Raw genomic sequence first — 19401 nt, 5'->3', positions numbered from 1 at the left:
AGAGAGAGAGAGAGAGAGAGAGAGAGAGAGAGAGAGAACGGTGGGCGCGGAGATATTACGCTTTCGCGATGGAACGCGGCTCGCAAGTGCACATTTTAATGTCAAGGAAGACGTGCGCGCGCCCGTTTTGCAACAATACGAACGTGGGCTAACTCCGCAGTTAAGTACACGGTAGCGAATACGTATACCGTGCATCGCATGCCGCCACGGCCTCGAGAGGATTAACCCTTAACCGTGCCGTCCTATATTCGCACGCCACTTTCGTCGAGCGAGTCGGCGTTACGGCGATTTCGCGAGGCAGACGTTCAATATTCGCGCGATCGGCAACCGCGGCGACGCGGAGTGCTTACGTATAAGACGCTCTTGTCAATTTGATACAATTATAAGGAAACAAGATATAGCTCTCCCCGTCGAATGAACCAATCTCTCTCGTAAAACATGAACGGTCCAAGGGATCGCGTTTCAAGTCGTCGGAGAATTCAGTGCGAATCGTCGACACTTTCGCGGCCAATTTTAATGATATTCTGACAATTTTAACGCGAATTTCTGAATCGTTTATATCTCTCCGAAAATTGTTTTCCGTGCACACAATTGCGAAAAATGCTTTCTATTTGTGCTGCACGACCGGATCGACCGAAATGTCGCTGAGTCATCGAACAATGTTCGGCCGATCGATTCACTCCGGCTGAGTGAAATATCCAATAAATTTCCGCGGAGTTCCGCGCGATTCGCACTTCCGCGGAAATTTAATGCGCAGATGAGACGTCCAATCTACGAAATGCAAAGTCGATTCAATTATATGACAGTTGCGTGCGCGCGCATCTACATATCTATTCAAATTTACAAATTGAGATATACGTCGTCGAATTTCGTCGGCATCAATTTCCGCCCGAGCCGCGAACGCAATAATAAACTGTAGTCTGTCGCTCGTTTCTTCGTCTGCCCGATCCTCACGAATTCCAATATTTGACCTTCGATAAATCAAGCGACGAGTAGTCGCCGTCGTCGTGTACGGGCCGCTCGAAAACGGATTATTGAAACGAAATGTAAACACGAGCCAGGAAAGGAACCGCGCGACCATGAAGACGACAGAACGAGTTGCGCGACTCAAGATTAATACTGTTTCCTAGGATATCTAGGAATTCCCCGCGCTGCTCGATTAATAGCCCAGGCGCCTCGAGTTTTGCCGGCAACGCTCGCAATATAATCGTCGTTTCCGCGATATCAATCGAGTCCCACTCCACATCTCACGGGAAGTCTCGTAACACATCCGTAAATGTAACACGTTGCGAAGGACGACAAACTTCTCTCCGATTTAACTTACGGATTCCTCGCGTCCCACTGCGTCCCATCGCCAAGTTGATACTAAATGTTTGTCTCGTGTATATGTGTGTGTGTGTGTGTGTGTGTGTGTGTGTGTGTGTGTGTGTGTGTGTGTGTGTGTGTGTGTGTAATAAAGCAGAAGACGGAATTATCCAATTGCGCGAAGAATCAGTCACTCTTACGAATAAAATGAACAACTTGACTCAATATTTTTTTCAAACATCTTTTTTTTCTTCTTTTATATTATTTTTCCCTTCTTTCTTTTTTTGTATTCCTTTTTTTCTATTTTTAATGTCCAGAATTTCTATAGAAGAAATGACGCATTTTTTGTACCAAATCAATATAATTCGAGAATAGTCGCGTCTGCAAATTTCCCATATATTAACGACGATAAAGAGAGAGAGAGACAGAGAGGGAGGAGAGGAGAGACTGCGTTATTCTGCAGTGTTCCCCGGTCAGTGAGCGACTTTGTACGCTCGCTGATTTGATTTGATAGCGGCGCTCGTTGCGCGTCCGCGCGAATTAAGACACAGGGCTAAGGGAATCCTCGCGGATAATAAAAGCGATGACATCCGCCTGTGCGGCGAACGAAGTCGCGTTGCACAACGCACGCTGATCCCGTGGCGCTGATATTTTCGAGTATAAACGCACACACGTTATTACGCCTACACGTCGCGCCGCGGCAACAAACGAGCCGAGAGTTCGATCAAACGGTCGCCTCGCGTTCGCATTATTCGCGTTCGTTCGCGTTTGCATTATTCGCGTTCGCGCGGGCACGCCATTGTTTGGAGTAATGTAATCGGCCGTTCTGGAACAGCCGGCGCGCACATTGTCGCCGCGATTGTCGGATTTATTGGACTTAATATGCGGGAGAAAGGTCGCGCGGGGAAGAGAGTTATGCGCGGGGCGCCGCACATGGGCGATCTATTAATAATGATGAATAACGGACGTTGGAATTATGAACAAGAGTGTCGCGCGCGCGCGAGAGGAGGATATTTTCTTTTCTTCTTGTGTTCAGTTTCACCTAGTCTATACCTGTGCACCTTCGCGATTCTGTGGCGTATTGTCGGCCTGCATAAGAAGAGACCCCCCGCTAAGGACAAGGTTTTCTTGCATGTAAGGTAAAAGCAATTCCTTGTCACGCACCTAATTCCGGACATTCTTATTTATTTTGGTCTTTAAACACAAACACATTTAAACTTTCAAAGAAAAAAAGATATATAAATAATAGATAATATATAAATAATAAATAAGATACAAAGAAAAAAATATATATACACTCAATATTTATATATATATTTTTTTATGTTGAAAATTTAAATATTTATATCTTGCTTTAAAAAATTATGTAATAAAAAATTAATAAAAGGATATTTCCGATCAGAATACTGATGAATTTTTACCGATCAGGATATCAGATAAAATTTAATTGAATACTCGCAATCATAATGGCATTTTATCAGATAAATAAAAAATTATAAACCGATATTTCTTCTTGGATATTTCCTGATTAAATATAAAAATATTCATCGATATTTTTATGGAAAATATCCGTTTGTTAATTTCTTATCGAGTAATTTCCCTCAATGTGAGATCAAAATAATGTCCAGGGTTGTGTCCAGGCATTGATACTTATATCAAAGTGCGATTTGCCAACCATCTCCTGTGAAGTTCCTGTCACGCGCGTTTATAATCGCAGAAACAGCTTCGAGTGCGAAGTCCGATCGGTGGTTCGAAGTTCGAACGATTCAGAGCGATATCGGGAGGAAAGGGGGCAAGGAACGAGGCTGTAGACGATGACGATAGTCGCGAGAGATCAGCCTTGTCACAGAGACCCGATAAATTCGCAAGTCGCGGAGACGCGACGAGGATTGACGCGCGACAACGCTCAAAGCTCGCCGATCGAATCACGTGAATTTACGACGTAAATGTACAAATGAATACCGCGCGGCGCCGCTCGTAAATTCGCTCTCGTGTCAAGTTACGACGAAATTTTTGGTCTTTGCGGCGCACGGCACGATGTCAGGATATCCTGTGCGATTTCGACACACCAATCGAAAGAGGCGACCATAGCTGACGTCAGACAGGTGGTATTGACAGTGTCGAATGTGATTTCATGCCTCAAAAAAGACCGCAGCCCTGAAATTTGAGCTCTTTTTAATGAAAATTAATGAAGTAGGCAACAATTTCGTCGAGTCAGATCTTTGTCTCTTGCTTCCCTTCTTCTAAATCAAACATGAAGCCAGATGTAGAAACTTGTTTCTATCAAACTGGATAACTTATTTTATATCTCACCTTTAATATCAGGCACAGTCATTGATATCGTAATTAATCACTTAGGTACTGTACGCCACTATAGTGGCTTTCGCATATACCATCTTTCTGAACGATACGTCACTATAGTGGCTCATTCTTATTTCTAATAAATTATAATTTATTCATCTAAAACTGTATTCTAATGTACTTACGTAGTGAAAAACATTACTAGACATAAATCGCAGTGTTGTATAATTTTCGCCAGTCCGCGTTGAACTTTGCCATACAGAAATACAGCTCCGCGGAAAGTCCTGAGACTAAGCTAAGTCCTGTAGCTAAGAGGTTAAATATTCAAATCCTTGTATGTTCGGGAAAAATCATAGAGATCGATTCGAAATAATACCTAAATTTAGTATGAAAACTGAATTAAGTAAAACTAAATTATTACTATTATATTATCAAATTTTTTAAAATTATTGTTCTTAAAATGAAAAGTTTCGAGCTGCCACATTTGTCGAAATCGTTCGACTGAAAAACATTTCTAAATCTAACTTCTTGATGTCTGATTTAGAAAAAGGGAAGCAAAAAACAAAAATCTGGCACGAGAAAGTTATTCTAAATTTCATTAGCTTTCATAAAAAAAAAATCGGTTCAAACTTCGAGACTGCAGTTCTTCCCGAAACATAAAATGTCACTTGATCCCACTGTGCGTCGTTTCCTTCTTACGTTTACGATCGTAATACGCGAAATATGCGACGCGGCGATCTCGGCTCGATAAAGACGCGCAAGGCGGTGAAGTTTAATACGACACGTGAAGTTTAATACCGCAATAAAGCCGCAGTTACCGTCGCGTGGAAATCTTTAAAACCGCTTCTCGCCCGATTCAGCGTGAAATTCACGGGAGAAGAGGAGCGCGCTCGTGAGACTATCGACCGACGCGATCGATGAGTCGCGCGTCACGACGCGGGAGAGACATTATACGCTGGGAGTATCGTTAATTGGCGCGAGTACGCGAATCACGTGTTTCCGAGTGAGTAACGCTCCAGCGGACCGTGAGTTCACGGGCGTGACCAAATCGAAACGTACTTAACTCGTCGGAGGAAGGAACGATTTATCTGCCGCTTGTCTCTCCGCGCAACAAACGCGTCGCGTCGCAGTAGAATAGAATTTCCGACTTATTATTATACTCCAGGATAAAATCTTTTTGCAGCAACATAGAAGCAAAATTGCAAAATTGCGACACGGACAGTCGCCGCGCAGACAAATAACAGAAAAGCAAGATAAGTGTGACTACATGTGCGCGAGAAGGAAAATAAAAAAGTAGCGGAGGAATACGAAACAAAATCGACGTGTTGGTCGGAACGGCTCGAGTAATGACCGGGGAGAATGTTGCGAGAAGCGCGTTCGCAGGGAGCTATTCGTGGGCTTACGCAGGTGGTAGGGTAGACAATACGATGCGATGAAAAGTTAACGTGTATCTCCCAGAAAGACTCAAAAAAAACTCGATGTATCTCTCTCCTTCTAGTCGTGTAGCGGAGAATGGCGAGGTATGAAAAAATGTGAAGAAAGGAGGAAGTGCTCGAGGAGTGAAAGGCGAGATTGGGCCGTTTAAGCACCGAAGATTATCATGCTCGGCTGACCGCCCGTCGATTGACGAGCGCGTCACGTTCCGAATTGAACACTCCTTCCCTATTGTGTGAACGAAGATGACTGCGGCGAAAAAAGGAATTGAAAGAAAGGAAACACTGATCGCGCGGAATGAATCACACGATGCGGCGCATCGCGCGCTGATAAGAAGGGAGAAAAAGCGGCGTCGCGGGTTGCCGAAAGGCGGAAATTCGGATCGGCCGGGTGAAAGGCGTCCGACGATGCTACATAATGCGCGTTTAACACACACACAAGACCGCCGATGCATGGGTGGTTACGAGTCGCGATATCTGCGACCGGAAATTCGGGTGAGAAGCAGGGTCAAGAAAACGTCAGGAATGCATCGTAAGTGCGATCCCGCGAGGAGATTCGCGAGGAAAGGAGGAAGTGCCGGGAGAGAGTGAAAGGCGGGGATCGCGGGGAATTTAAACGACTAGAGAGGAAGAGAGACAGAGAAAGAGATTATAAAAGCGAGCTCGACGCACGTCGTATCTCGTCCCGCGCACGTAACACCACGTCGCTATCTTATATCGCACTTTAATAGGAATCGTAATGCAGAGCGACCGGAATAATAAGCCGGTTCCGAGCGATGCGCCGCGTTCGCTCGCTCGCCGCGAGAATCCGCGAGGAAGAGAGGCGCGAACGCGCGATGGAACGTAGGATTTATCTGCATGTGTTGCGACGTAATAAAATTCGACACCAGCGCAACGGCGTATTTGCATCCATTCAATATTTAGCGAGCGACGCGCCCGATAAAGAGAACGCAGCCCATCTCGGGCCGCGAGCCATGATTAATCTCTCAATGTTACGCAATGCGCTTGTCTGAACATCAACAATGTTACGCGTGCACGCGCGCGCGACGAAATTATCGCGCTGCAATCGAGACGTATATTTGCGGAGAGAATCGACGGGTTCCTGAATTACTTCGATAACATCCGTACGTGCATACGTATCAACGGGTCAGCCTGCGAAGCGCGCCTTTGTGCACCGATGATCATTGATAAAACAATACCGCGAATAGGCGCACCGAATATTCTTGTTGGGAAATATCTTTATTGCTGACATTTCAAAAAAAAGATTAATGTTAAAATGAGATTATATATGCCGCTGAATGAATTAGCCTTCAATCGCGACGAATATAGTCAAATTAACACAATCATCCGCTAATCTTTTTTAATTAATAGATTGAGGACTAATAATATATAACCAAGAATATTAATATTGTAATATTCTATGAAGAAATGATTGTATTAATTCGATTATATTCGTCTTGATCGAAGACTAATTTATCTTCGCGTTCACATCGTATAATTTTATTTTTAAAAATGTCAACAATATAAATAAATTCTCCAAACAAGAATATTCTTTTTTTCTATGCGACTAATTTTTCTGAGAACTTTCAGTGTGAGAAAGTTCCGATTTAAGTCGCAGATAGACTCTCACGATTATCACGACGTGAGACAATCGATAATGGAAACACGTTCATAATTATTTTAAGCACATTTGCACATGAAATATACTGCGTGTATCGAATTAAGTATTAAATTTATATCGTATAATAACGTAGACTTCTGTTCTACTGATACAGCAATAAATTTTCATATTGCTATTTAAATATATTTAAAGCTATTTACGTGACATTGTTCGGGGCAAATTTTGATCACCTCTTCGTATCTCTATTTCGTCACTCCGCCTGATAAACATGAGTACAATCTGATCAGTCATAAAACACTCAAGGTTGCTGAATTTCGTGATTTAACATACTTAACTCTTAAACAAGGTGGAAGGTCACTGATGACTCCATTCGGTACATATTTTTTCAACAATAGCCGTTGAAGCTTTGCAATATATCCGCGCTAAGGTCAGATTGGAAAAATTCTTTTAATGCAACAAAAAAATTTGTTCCTGCTTAATTAATATTCTTTATTGGTCCTAACACAAATTTTAATGTATAGAAAATAAACTCAAAAAAACGTCGGGTTCATGTACAAATCCATTTTGTTACTCAAGTTTTACAATTTCACCTTGTCGTTTGAGGGCTCAAGTTGCCGTAAGGTTTGCGCGCGCGTCAGCTTATGTCGGGGTGATATTCCCGAAGAAAAATGAGAGGAAGCGAAAAAAGAAGTGAGAAGAACGTTGAAACAACCGCTGGCGAAAATTAATCAAGCCGTTCGAGCTAATCGCGTAACGACGAGTGTTTACCGTGCGATAACATCGCCCACTAATAATAGCGCCGCAGAGGATTTTCATTTTCGATACGAGAGGGAAGGGGGGCGAGCTTTTGTGCGACTTGCCTGCTCTTCCGAGACGTTCGCTAAAGCGCATACACTTCTCACGACGTGTCGCGCGAACGTGTCGCTTGAATTAAACGAGCTTTCGTTCTTGCGCGAAACAACCTGTTGACTACGTAATCAAAACTACGTGTGTGACGTGGCGCGAGCGTGCGGCGCTCGTATTGTATTTGCACGTCGCACACGCTGCATCGAGCGCGCGTTTGCACGGTCTTGACAAATCTGCTTAAGATTCCCGCGACACCTCTCTCACAAACAGCTGACATAAATCGACACAATGTTATCTATCTCCGTGCAAACACTGTTAAAACGATTAAGAGGAGATCGATTAAGGGGAGGGAAAGGGGACAGCGGCACGTGAACGTTTAAACCGCGACGTTCCTCTGGCGCAACGCGAGATTCGCCTTCGCGCGAATTATTCCGCTCGCGCCCCTTTCCCACGTTGGCATTTGCAAGAAAAACAGGAAAAACGACGGGAAAGAAACGAGCAAGAGAGGAGAGAGAAAAGAGAGGCCGACTCACTGCGACCAAGTTACGCACGATATTTTTAGCCCCGACGCGACTGCTTTCGCGACGACGACGACGGCGACGCGCGATATATATTTTCACCGAGTGAATCGATGGTGAATCAGTTCGAGTCCTGTAAACGCGCGTTCGATCACACTCGTCGCCGCGCATCGGTGTGCGCGCCGCCGCAATTGGAGTGCGAGAAGCGAAAAACGATGGTCGATCTTGCGAGCTCATAAATCGTCGTCGTCGTCGTCGTTGTAGCAACGTCAACTGTCACGTTCGTTCAAGAGAGCGAGCAGAGGAGCGTATCGCGCAAGCGGAAACGCCGCACAATATAATCCGCGCTAAATACTAAGCTTGCGCGGGCCCCAGCTTGTTTGCGAACTTATCATTAGTCATAATTTTATCTGAACAATTACACATTAGTCACACAGAATTTTCCGTCTAAGCAAAATCACACTCGTCCATCTAAGTGCCTACATTTCGTAGTCTGCACGCGCGCACAATAGCGTCGCTTCGTCCGATAAATTTCTTGGCATGTTTTCATCTCCCTCATTCTTTCCCACAGCTCCTCGCGTTGTTCTCTCTCTCTCTCTCTCCCCCCCCTCTCTCTCTCGCTCTCTTTTATTCTCGTTACTCCCGGATGTAACGCCGCGACGAGGAACTATCGATGAAATTACGGCCTTCATTATGTCGTAAACATATCGTAACAGCACGCATAGATATGTATCGCAGGCGGTAATAGGCGAGAGAAATCGTTTTCTTTTTCCGCGTCAAAAATTAATCGAACGATTAAGGAGTTTGTTCTCGCCGGCGTTTCCAGGGAACCTAAGGGGCGTACTTTCAGTGGTGTGCCTCGAAGGAGCTGTTCATAAATTCACTATTTGTCGAACAAAATTACGTGTTTATGTATTCATATCGCCATCTCTAAATAAGGAATGTTGATTTGAAAGTTGAAACAGCGGTCTTCCGGCCGACCGTTACACACAGACGGTATATATAAAGTAAAAGTGCCAACCGAGTCTAAACACTAACAACACACTGGTGCCCAACTCTGGATATTCTTAGTGTTTTGGTTTTTAAATATGAGTATTTAAACTTTTTCAGCGTGGAATATACGTACATGTATTCCGTATTAAAGATTCAAATATCCGAATTTAAAGAGCAACACAATAAGAATTTCCAGAGTTAGGCACCGGTATTATTAGTGCTTTTATAATTTAGTGAATACTATTCTTTTTTTCTATATACCGCGTTTTCCCTGATATCTTACATAACGCAAAGTTTCTTATTTGGATGGCATAATTTTCTGCCAAGTTGCATTGGAATAACAGTCATCTATATTTCTTCTATCACAAGTTTGCATGTGCAACATTTCGACATCCAATGTAAAATTCCTCACGAGCGCGGTGCACCAATCGCACGAGATCTCTCGACTACGAATGTGTTTCACCGCGATAGGTGTTGCGTTACATTTTTGCAGTATATAACTTTAAGCACGCAATTTGGTTTAAGCGAATAAACTCTTTAAGCGAACGCCGCCTTCTCCTCCTCCTCCTCCTTCGACTTGCCGCCATTTGCGTAATCGCGCGATACTCTCTCGCGTTACGGCGTAATAATTGTTTCACCATTGCCGCGGGAATGCTCGTTAAAAGGCACGGTAAACAAGTCGGTGAGCGCGAGCACTGATCTAATACACCGCCTCGTGCGCGATCGCACGTAACGGACGAATTAACGTACGTGGCTTGCCGGCGATCCGCCGATTCGTTATGCGAGCCGAGACATACTCCCGACCTTGACTAATCTATTGCCGCGAAACGGCCGATTCCGCGGAATATGTGTGTACACACCATGGTATACACGAACCCCGCATACGGCCAGAAAAGTGAAGCCAACATATAGAAAGAGACCATAGACATAATATACATAGACTCCGCATACAGTCAGAAAAGAGAAGCCAATATATACAGCCCTTCTGTTCTCTGTCTTTTTCTGCACAAAGTGCGCAATAAGATTTATAATAAGTAAAGCTAATAGTATAATAAGTATAATAAGTATAATTAGTATAATAAATTATACTAATAGTATATAAGTAAAATTTTTACTTGCCAGTCTAGTCGGAGTGTTTTTGCTATAATATTATGAGAACAAGAAATGGATGCACGCGCAACAAAAAAGTGACAAAATAGGAAGAAAACTATAACCCCTCTATTCTCGCTCTCTTTCCAGATGTTGGCTTCGCTCTATTAGACGACAGAACATTCGGAGTCCATGTATACTATGTCCATGGTACACACACACACGCGCGTATGAGCGCGCACGCACGTCGGTTGTAATTCAATTTTCTTACCCTACATTGTAATAACGAGCCTCGCCTTGTCAAACCAGTGGATTTAAACGCAAGAGCTCGCGCGAGGGCGTATTTTTTTACACGCGCTATCTCGAAATTGGCCTCTCGAGGCGGAGGCTGAACCGATTTACTATTTGGTCGCGCGCACATCTTGTGTGTTTGCTCCGCGCGACGTGCTCGCTCGAAGCAGATCGATGGTCGTGGCATCTCGCGGTCCAGAGGATTAGGAAAGGTTAGTCGCGGTTCCGCGTCCGAGAGACATCATAAGCCCAATGCGAGTTACAAAGTGAAAGTGAACTCTGCAACCAATAACCTATAATTATCCCGAAGAGTGGAGGAGAGGAGGGACGAAGGGCGACGCTGATTTCGCGCACAATGTGGAGTAGATGCATCGGGCCGAGTGATCGATCACTGAACCAGCAGTGGATCGCCACTGAATCTGTATAAAGTCGCTTATATAAAGTCGTAGAAATACGTCCGTACCCCAAGTGGGCCGCGTATGTACCTGCGGTCTCCGATAATTATAGAACCATTACTACTAACAAAGAGATAGAGAGAGAAAAAAAAAAGAAAAGAAGAGATAGACAAACAGATTGATAGTTGGACACCGTTGTAGAAGAACTAATTATTTTCAATTCGCGGAAATACTTGTTATTCAATGATGATCTTCACGATTCCATATTTTTTCTCCCCATTACTCATCTCGACTAATTGCATCGGTCGCGCGAGATTGACAACCTCCGAGAATGTAAACGTCACGACGATGGCGACACGACGTTGGCAGCACTAAAGGGTCTTCAAATCGCGGCATTGGCCTGCGAAAATCGATCATATGCTTGTTTTCCTCGCGTGAACTTGCGAAAAATGAGAATCTTCGTCGACGAAATTCCTTCATTTTTCGCAAGTTTTCGTATACGGAAACGGATATGACTCGCAAGCCAGATTTACGATTTTGATTGCGATCGTAGACGACCTTTTATTACTGCGCGAGCCATTCCTATGGAAACCGAGCGTCGCTCTCGCTGGTGCATTTACCCTGCGTGTTTTCGCGGGGGGTGCATCGACACCGTTCCGGCGAAAAGTTTCGCCCGAACTCGGTTAGGAAAGGCAGGAAGAGATTCAGGGAAGGTCTCTCTTGTGCGCGTGCGCCGCTCGAGAAACTTCTCCAAGGAATGCGAATGTTCGGCCGCGCGACAATGCACGTCCCGAGAGAAGCGACGAGTTTCTTAAGTCGCAAACATGACACCGCCAACAGAAGCCGAGAGACTCTTCACCGATTGCCGCTCGAGAGAGCACGTCTCTGGCGTCTTCTCCGCGAGGAAGGTCTCCGAGGACGAGAAGAAACGACCCCGGTCTCTATTCGATCTCGCGAATTTCTGCCAAATGTCGTCCCGAGCAAACGCACGCCAAAATCGCGTCTCTAGACTCGACTCGCTCGGAACCCGCCGTGATTTGTCCCAGCTGAGCGGCGAATTCGCAAGGAACGCGGCGAAGGGCTTAACATATGGTGAACGAGGCCGCTACCGCAGTCTCGTGTTTTTGTCAGTACTTACAATGTGTACAAGCCTTCTCCTGCGTGTCGTCGTCGGGACACTAGGCCACGGCACGTTTTCACTAATCTTCCGAGAAGCCGCAGATTACGGTCGTCGTATGTAGGCGCGCATAGATACGTTACATGTATATCCGGTCCGAGAGTTCAGCCGCCGCCGACGTCGTCGTCGTCGTCGTCGTCGAGTAGCGATGCGCGCGTGACCGCCTCTCCGCTCTTACGATCGCGCACGTACCCGCCGTTCGTTCGTTCTGAGGCCCGCACTTAGCACGTGCCGCTTTTTGTATCTTGACGTGCTACGTCGACGGGTAGGATAAGAACGCGATATACCTGCGCGGAACGATACCGAGTATCACGCCGAAGCGTCACGCGGCTTATTTCTCCAACGACTGCGACGACACTGTCGTGAAATCGCGCGCGCGCGCGCGCGAGGAAGAGGAGAGAAAGAGAGAGAAGCAATGAAAGTCAAAGCACCGTGAACTTGGCGATATTCGCGCGCCCACGTCCGTGCGTCACGCCGCCCGTTCGCGTTGACAACGGGCAGGCCGGTCCGCTTCAGAAGCCGGAAGAAATCTCGGTACCGCGACAGAGCCGATGTACCGATCACTTCCCTTTTCTCCTCTTCCTCCTTCTTCTCTCAGTTTGTCAGTTCGCACGAGACGTCGCTCTTGGTCTCGCGGGGAGGAACCAGGAGGGAGAGACTGTGACAGATCGAGGGGAGAGCAACTTCGCCTTCGAACGTTCGTACGCCGCCGTAGCGTGAGCGTTGCGCGCAAACGTAATACGTATGTCGGCCGGAACGCAGTCGGTAACACGTCAACGACAACACTAGCCGCCGCGGCGAACCAACTGACACTGACGGCGGCGCGTACGATTGCTCGCGCGCACGCACCGCCGCGAGTCCCCCACTCCCGCCGGCTTTCCCCCTCCCTGAGCGCGACCGAGTCGATCTCCCACCCAGCTGACCGACCGACCGACCGACCGACCCTAAGCACACAGCGCCCGCGGTGTGTGTGTCCTCGTCGACGAGCGCGACGTCGCGCGCTGGATCGCTCTCCGCCGTCGAGCGCGCGGGCGCCCACACAAGCTCGATCGCTCTCGGCCTCTCGCGAATCGCGCGAGAGCCGATCCGCGATCGCGATGCACATACCACGCGGACACACGCGTTACGAGACTCTCCGCGAGCACGCTCCCGCAGTCTGTCTCTACCTCAAACTAGCTGCCGCGACTTTGGAACTGTATTTCGCGAAACTGCCCTTTTGATTCCCAGCTTGAGGCTCGTTACACGTGACGCTCGAGTAAAAACTAACAATTCAACTCGCTCCATGACTGCTTTTAAATTATTTACTTAAATTTATTAAAAAATTAAGAAACTATACGGTGAAATGCTGTTCTCTTCAGTAGTGGTTTTTTTTCGTTTTAAACAGGCTAGTCTAGATTTCTTTTTCTCTTTTAATTGTTCCCTTTGAAGAATCTTGAAAATAGGATACAAAATATACTTAATCTGTACTAAATTAGAGAAATACAATAGTTTAAATGAATCAAGAGGAATTTCATATTTTGTAAAACTTTTCCGGACACATCCACTTTAAACTTGGAACTCAAAAAGCAAGATAGGCACATATTTCCTTCCCCAATTAGTCGCTGTACGACTAATAAAACACAAATTAAAACCATTATTTCATTCTTTATACGACAAGGGTTATCTGATATATGCCGATTAGCTATCGGATAGACATTTCTACGAGCATTTTTCGGGTCCCTAACATTTTCTCCGAGCAGTCCCAAACTGTTTTGCCCGTACAATTATCCCAGAAATTCCTTAGATCAATAGATAAGTAGCACGACAAATGGAATATTTGGCTAAGGCCCCTCTGTTCTGCACAACGCCTCGCTCCACTGTCCTACCGCCGAGAGCGGCGCGCGCTTTATTCTTCCTCGGTTTTCCTTCTCTGACGCGATTCGACGTAACTCCGCTGGCACAATCGCTCAGATTTTCTTTCGTGCGGAGAACGCGGGGCTCTCCGCTCGTGGGATGGAGCCCGAAAAAGAGAGTAGACTACGATGACGATGCTGCTACCTGTATTGCGAGTTGCGCGATCGATCGCTGCCGGCGAGACGATTTCCACGGTTTTCCGATCGCATCCACGAAACCGAGAATCGGCTTCTTCGCCTTTTGTTCGCCTCTTTTTTTCTCTCGTGCTGAGACCTCCAGCCGCACGAAGCTATTCGCGACACAGAACTCGCGATGCTTCTCCTCGTCCACGGGATAATAAATCGCTCCGCAGTCTCGGTGGACTTGCGGAAACGTGGAAACCCCGAGTGCAAGTATGAGAATCGTCCCCCCTGACGTACACAAACCTCGCGGCAACTTTAAGTAAAGAAAATCACGCAATTCAGAAAATGTCTCTTGTGACTGATCAGATTGCTCTTTCATATTTATCATATAAAATGATGAAATAGAAATACGAACAAAATGTCGCGATGAATGTAATATGAAAATCGGAGTGTAACTTAGTAAATTTGTTGCTGTGTCTATTAACAAATGCAAAATAAATGCAATAATGTGAACAAAATTGCACTCTTGTTTATTATAATCAAAAGAATCGCAAAGCTTTCATCATCGATCGTTCCACGTCGTGAGTCTAAAATTGCCGGTCGAGAGCCGCAAACAGGAGAACGCGATACAAATTTTCACGAATCTAGAGTCTGAAGAGATCTGAAGAGATCTTGACTCGGAATTCTTTGCGTGTAAAATACAATTGGTCTTGCAAGTGCGACTAACCTCAGGATAACTTGTCTCTTGGAGCGCGGTATAACCTAACCTATGCGCCGAGACTCGCGTCCTTCCCTCAAATCCGTTGCACACTGCACTCGCGACTATATATCGAGACGAGTGTCAATTCACGCCGTACGTTTCGCGAAACAAACTTAGAACGCAGTCCGAAAATGTCACTCTTCAACCGTTCTTCAACCGCGAACGCGCCGGAATTAAAATAAACCCGCGAATTTGATCGAACACTCCGGCAGCTAAACGCGCGCAACTACGATTAGTGAATCTCGAACTGCGCATGTCGCGCCACCACGGTGTTAATGGCCGCATTGTTTAACGGCGCCACGTGTGAATGTGAATTACGAACAATCAGAAATAGAAATGTTGCAAGTTACATTCGTAATTCGTAAGTAAAACTGAGTGAAATTAAGAATGAAAATCAAGCGTGCATGAATTACTGAAACAATCGAATATTGTGAATTCTAAAATTTCCAAGAGATTTGATTTAAGCTGGCCATACACACTTTCCGTAACAGTAACCGTAAAACATAACATAAGAATTGACCAATTATGATCGAGTATTCAACAAAAATGACCTTACGATTCGACGATTGTCAACATGATTGGTCAATTCTTACGTAACGTCTTACGGTTACTGTTACGGAAAGTGTGTGTGGCCAGCTTAAATCAAATCTCTTGGAAATTTTAGAATTCACAATATTCGATTGTTTCAGTAATTTATGCACGCTTGATTTTCATTCTTAATTTCACTCAGCGAATAAAATTTATTAATTATGTTCTTTAACTCACACTCAGCTACTGAATGAAATATGTAACATGAGCGAATATTAAATATTTCATATGAGTAAACAATATATAATTATAATAAATAGTAATAATAATATGGATAGATGAATAAATAATGGGATTGATAGCATTTTATCTATATTGAGAGAAAAGGTATCTGGAAGATGGAAAATATTTATTCGGTGTGTACTGAGAAAAAATGCCTGAAAATTTACTTGTGAAAACTAAGATGTAATAAAATGACATCGGAACAAAAGTTATTTCTATGAACCTTATATCCCACAAATAAATCTTCCAGTATTTTTTCCTCGTAGTGTGTTAATCACATATTTATTCAAGTCCTATTTAAATGGAACGAGCAATCGCTTCCATGGAAAGTTGCGGTTTCACGAGAAGATGTATCTCCTCTTATGTCAGGCAAATTTCCTCTCGTAGCAAATATATGCAAATTAGTGTGTAACCAAATATATTATTACCCACCATATATGACGCACACTCTCACCGCATAAATATTCGTTACCTTTTCCATAATCCTTCTCTGAGTGTATACGCAAGAGCGCTGCGTGCTCTTCGCGCGATTTTTCTTCGATGGAAATTCATTTCGGTGGGCGTGAGCCGTGGGAGAAACGCGCGCATTGGTTGTGGTGGTGAATAACGCGAAGAACGAGCGTAATGATATTATCGAAGCGCGCGCACAGTTCTGACAGCTCTCGAGTATTTTTTGCTCGCGCGCACTTTCACGGACGGTAATCAAACGGGACTGTGACGGCATCATCGGCGCGTTACGATAACGTCGAGATATGAATCGCGGACATTATGCGCCGCGAGACAATGTTGCGACGTTCCTATCCCGGCTTGTCTTACGTAACAGCCGGATCAATTACTTCTGCCTATAAGTGGGACAACTTCGACTCGTTACGCGGCCTTGTTTGCGCTCTTTATCTTCGAAATTGTCGCGATCTTCCAACGGTATTGTCTCCTCTCTCTCTCATTTTTCCTCCCCCTTCCCCCCCTCTCTCTCTCTCTCTCGTTCTTCCGGGCATGCCCGCAGTTTCGCGCTCGGAAGTGTACTCGCCGATATGTTTCCAACAGCTCCTAGAAACGGCGAACTATAGGTATCGATGTTAGATAAGAACTTATAGCCACCTGTTTCTCATAGCCTATAGGCTAAATACGTCCTTCCGCGCTCAAAGGGCTATCGCGTCCCACTTATTTATCGTATTTTCCATCGGGTTTCTCCGGCGGATTATCGTACGCGCGTTTCTTTTTTCCAAATGGCAACGCGACTCGTCGGCACAAAAGTCGCGACACGGAGGAGTAATCGGAGCATGCAAGCAGCGATTAATACCCACAGACGCGCGACATAAATGTCTGAAATGTGTCTCAGAGACATTCTAAAAACTAGAGATATCCTAAAGCAGGATATCCTATAAATCCGTGCGCAAGATCTCCTGTGAACTCCCTGTGAACACGATATAATCCATATTTATGCATATGTGCATATTATTTTGCGCGACGATTTGCACAGAAAAGAGTATCGCGTTCTTTCCCAACAAGAGGCTGCGCGGGAATGTGCGCTCGTGAAAATTCTTATCGGAGAGCCGAGTCTCTGAGGGTGGATTAATAATGGCGCGCGGACGTCAACGGGGTCAATAATACACTGCAGAATGATGCTCCCGGAAAATTGTCTGTTTCAATCTCGCATTGCGGGAAAACCCGCAATAAGCTTCACAACAAGGCAATGAATGGCATGAATAAAACGTAGATTGAACTTAGGAGCGCATACTCGACGAGCGCGAATATTTGCTTTGATATTAAAGCCGCGCGGGCCGGAACTTCGATATTGAAGTTACATCATTAAACGCAGCGCGAAACACGGCGACGGCGGCGGGGAATTTGCACACACATTCGCGATAGGCATGTACTTCCCACATCTGGCAAACTATAGAATCGGACTTCTTTATGCGTAGGAATTTTCAGCGTGAACACAACAAAGATATCGGCTTTAAAGGCGGAGAGTATGATCTCGACAATGAGATGTAATCTCCTTTACTTAATTAAACCGTTATCTTCGCCTATGATCTACCGCGGGACAGAGAGAGACAGAAAGAAAAGTAAAAGAGAGCCGATCTTTTGCTCCGTCCGAGTCCTTCGACTGCTATTGTTAACTGCCAAATCCAATTTGCGAGATATAACGCATGCGTTCCAGCGTGGGATCGGTTTGATCGAGTCGCGAGTCTTGCAATCACGAGCCGGAACACTCCGGATCTAAAAACAACGCTTATCTCTTCATGGCCGATCATTTCTCCTTACCTCTTGTATTAATTATTTTCTTACATATATCGATTCTGTTCGCGTCGTGCACGTGATTATTCTCGCGACGCGCAGAGCCACGCGAAATGGATGAACGATCGCGGGGACATCCGAAGGGAAGGATTTGAGGAGGACGACGACGACGGTGATTGACGCGAGGCGGAAACGAATTGCGCTCGGCGAATTAGCGGTGCGAGACGGTGGCGAGACCGAGATCACATGAATTCAGCGGCCGCTGACCTTCGCGAACGAGTCCCGTGAGCGAAAACGAGAGCGCGATCCTCGCGCGGTGTTGCGTCCTGACGGCTCGCGTATCTGACGGGCGACCGCGCCGCGACTTGGGAGCACTCGCGCGGGAAAAACTCTCCTCGGCAGGGTCTCCGAGACATTTTTAGGTCAAACAGTTATTGCAGGTTATTGACTCGGCATCGGATCGTTACTTTCACGTCATAGTGTTGGCCGTGCTTTTAAATCGCAGCGGCGGTTAATCTATTCTCGGACGCGCTATACCGCCGATGTAACAATCCTGCCATTCATCGTTAGGCGAAGAATGTAAGAGAGCGGGTGATATACATTTTTTAGATGTCTCCGCAGGTCGATGCGCGCGTTCCGCCTGCGAGAACGTCTCTCTGCGCGGTATGAAAGAGCGGTCTGTAAAAAAAAGATCCGGCCGATCATCGCCCGCAACATCTCGCCATGAGACCGTCGATGACGCGGGATTGTTGGATGCGACCTGAATGAACGATGAAAGGGAGGAGGAAGGCGTGCGTGTGTCGTCGCGAAAACGTCGAGAAAACGCCAGCTTTGCCACATTTTCGCCTCAAGTTTCCTCGAGTAACACCTAACGGACGTATAACTTAAAGCCGCGCCGTACATAAACTCACTCTCCCTCTCTGTCTCTCTCGCGGCCCGCTCGTGTCGGATCTCGGCGCACGTATTCAATTTGTAATTTACACGACGCCGGCGCGCGAGATAGGATTACACCCGCGGCGGTAACTTTGCACCGCGGTTAATAAAGCTTTCAGGAGCGAGTAATGCAACGACGTCCGCGAAAGTAGCCTCGGTTAAGTCGTGAGCTTCAGCCCGCTTGTCCACGCGGCCGCGCTCGCCGTCGGGGATGAAGGCGGCGACGTTCTCGCCTTCTCTTTTTCCCCATTCTCTTTCTCCTATAATTACCGTATCGCTAGATCCTGCGTCGCGGACCACGCTGAATACGCGAGGGAGTCGCGAAAACGCTATCCAACGGGGAAGCACCGAGGCGTCGCTAATTCCGAAAGCAGCGAACGCAGTCCGAGAGACGACGGGAGATAGCGTAACAACGTCGCGCTCGGACAGCGCGAGCGAAGTGAAGGTGTTGATGACGTAATATGCACGGCAGCAACTGCGATCCGCGTGGTGAAGTGGAGAGTTACTGTGCGGTGCGTACTAAGAGAAGCGGACAGAGAGACGAAGAGGGAGGCGGACAGAGAGACAGGCAGAGAGCGAGGGGAAAGGAGGGGGAGAAGGGGGGAAAGAGAGAGAGAGAGAGAGAGAGAGAGAGAGAGAGAGAGAGAGAGAGAGAGAGAGAGAGAGGAGAGAGGAG

General features: G+C 46.0%; 1 protein-coding gene across 5 annotated transcripts in view; it reads right to left on the bottom strand.

The window, feature by feature from the left end:
* The window catches only part of LOC116845084 (terminal nucleotidyltransferase 5C), a 143571-nt gene that overhangs the window by 56346 nt on the left and 67824 nt on the right, over window positions 1–19401 (bottom strand). For 2 of the 5 annotated variants that reach the window (XM_032817436.1, XM_032817427.1), the window contains exon 1: window positions 11931–12790. The exons of the other annotated variants lie outside the window; for them this stretch is intronic. The gene's annotated coding sequence lies outside the window, so the exon portion shown is untranslated. Of the gene's footprint in view, window positions 1–11930; window positions 12791–19401 lie in introns of those variants that run through there. 5 annotated transcript variants of the gene reach the window in all.

This window comes from Odontomachus brunneus, unplaced genomic scaffold (genome assembly GCF_010583005.1).
Source record: "Odontomachus brunneus isolate Ranch 3 - 2012 unplaced genomic scaffold, Obru_v1 Obru_scaffold_004, whole genome shotgun sequence".
Lineage (NCBI taxonomy): Eukaryota > Metazoa > Arthropoda > Insecta > Hymenoptera > Formicidae > Odontomachus > Odontomachus brunneus.
Note: the sequence above shows the minus strand (reverse complement) of the source record. Positions and strands in the feature narration are given on the sequence as shown.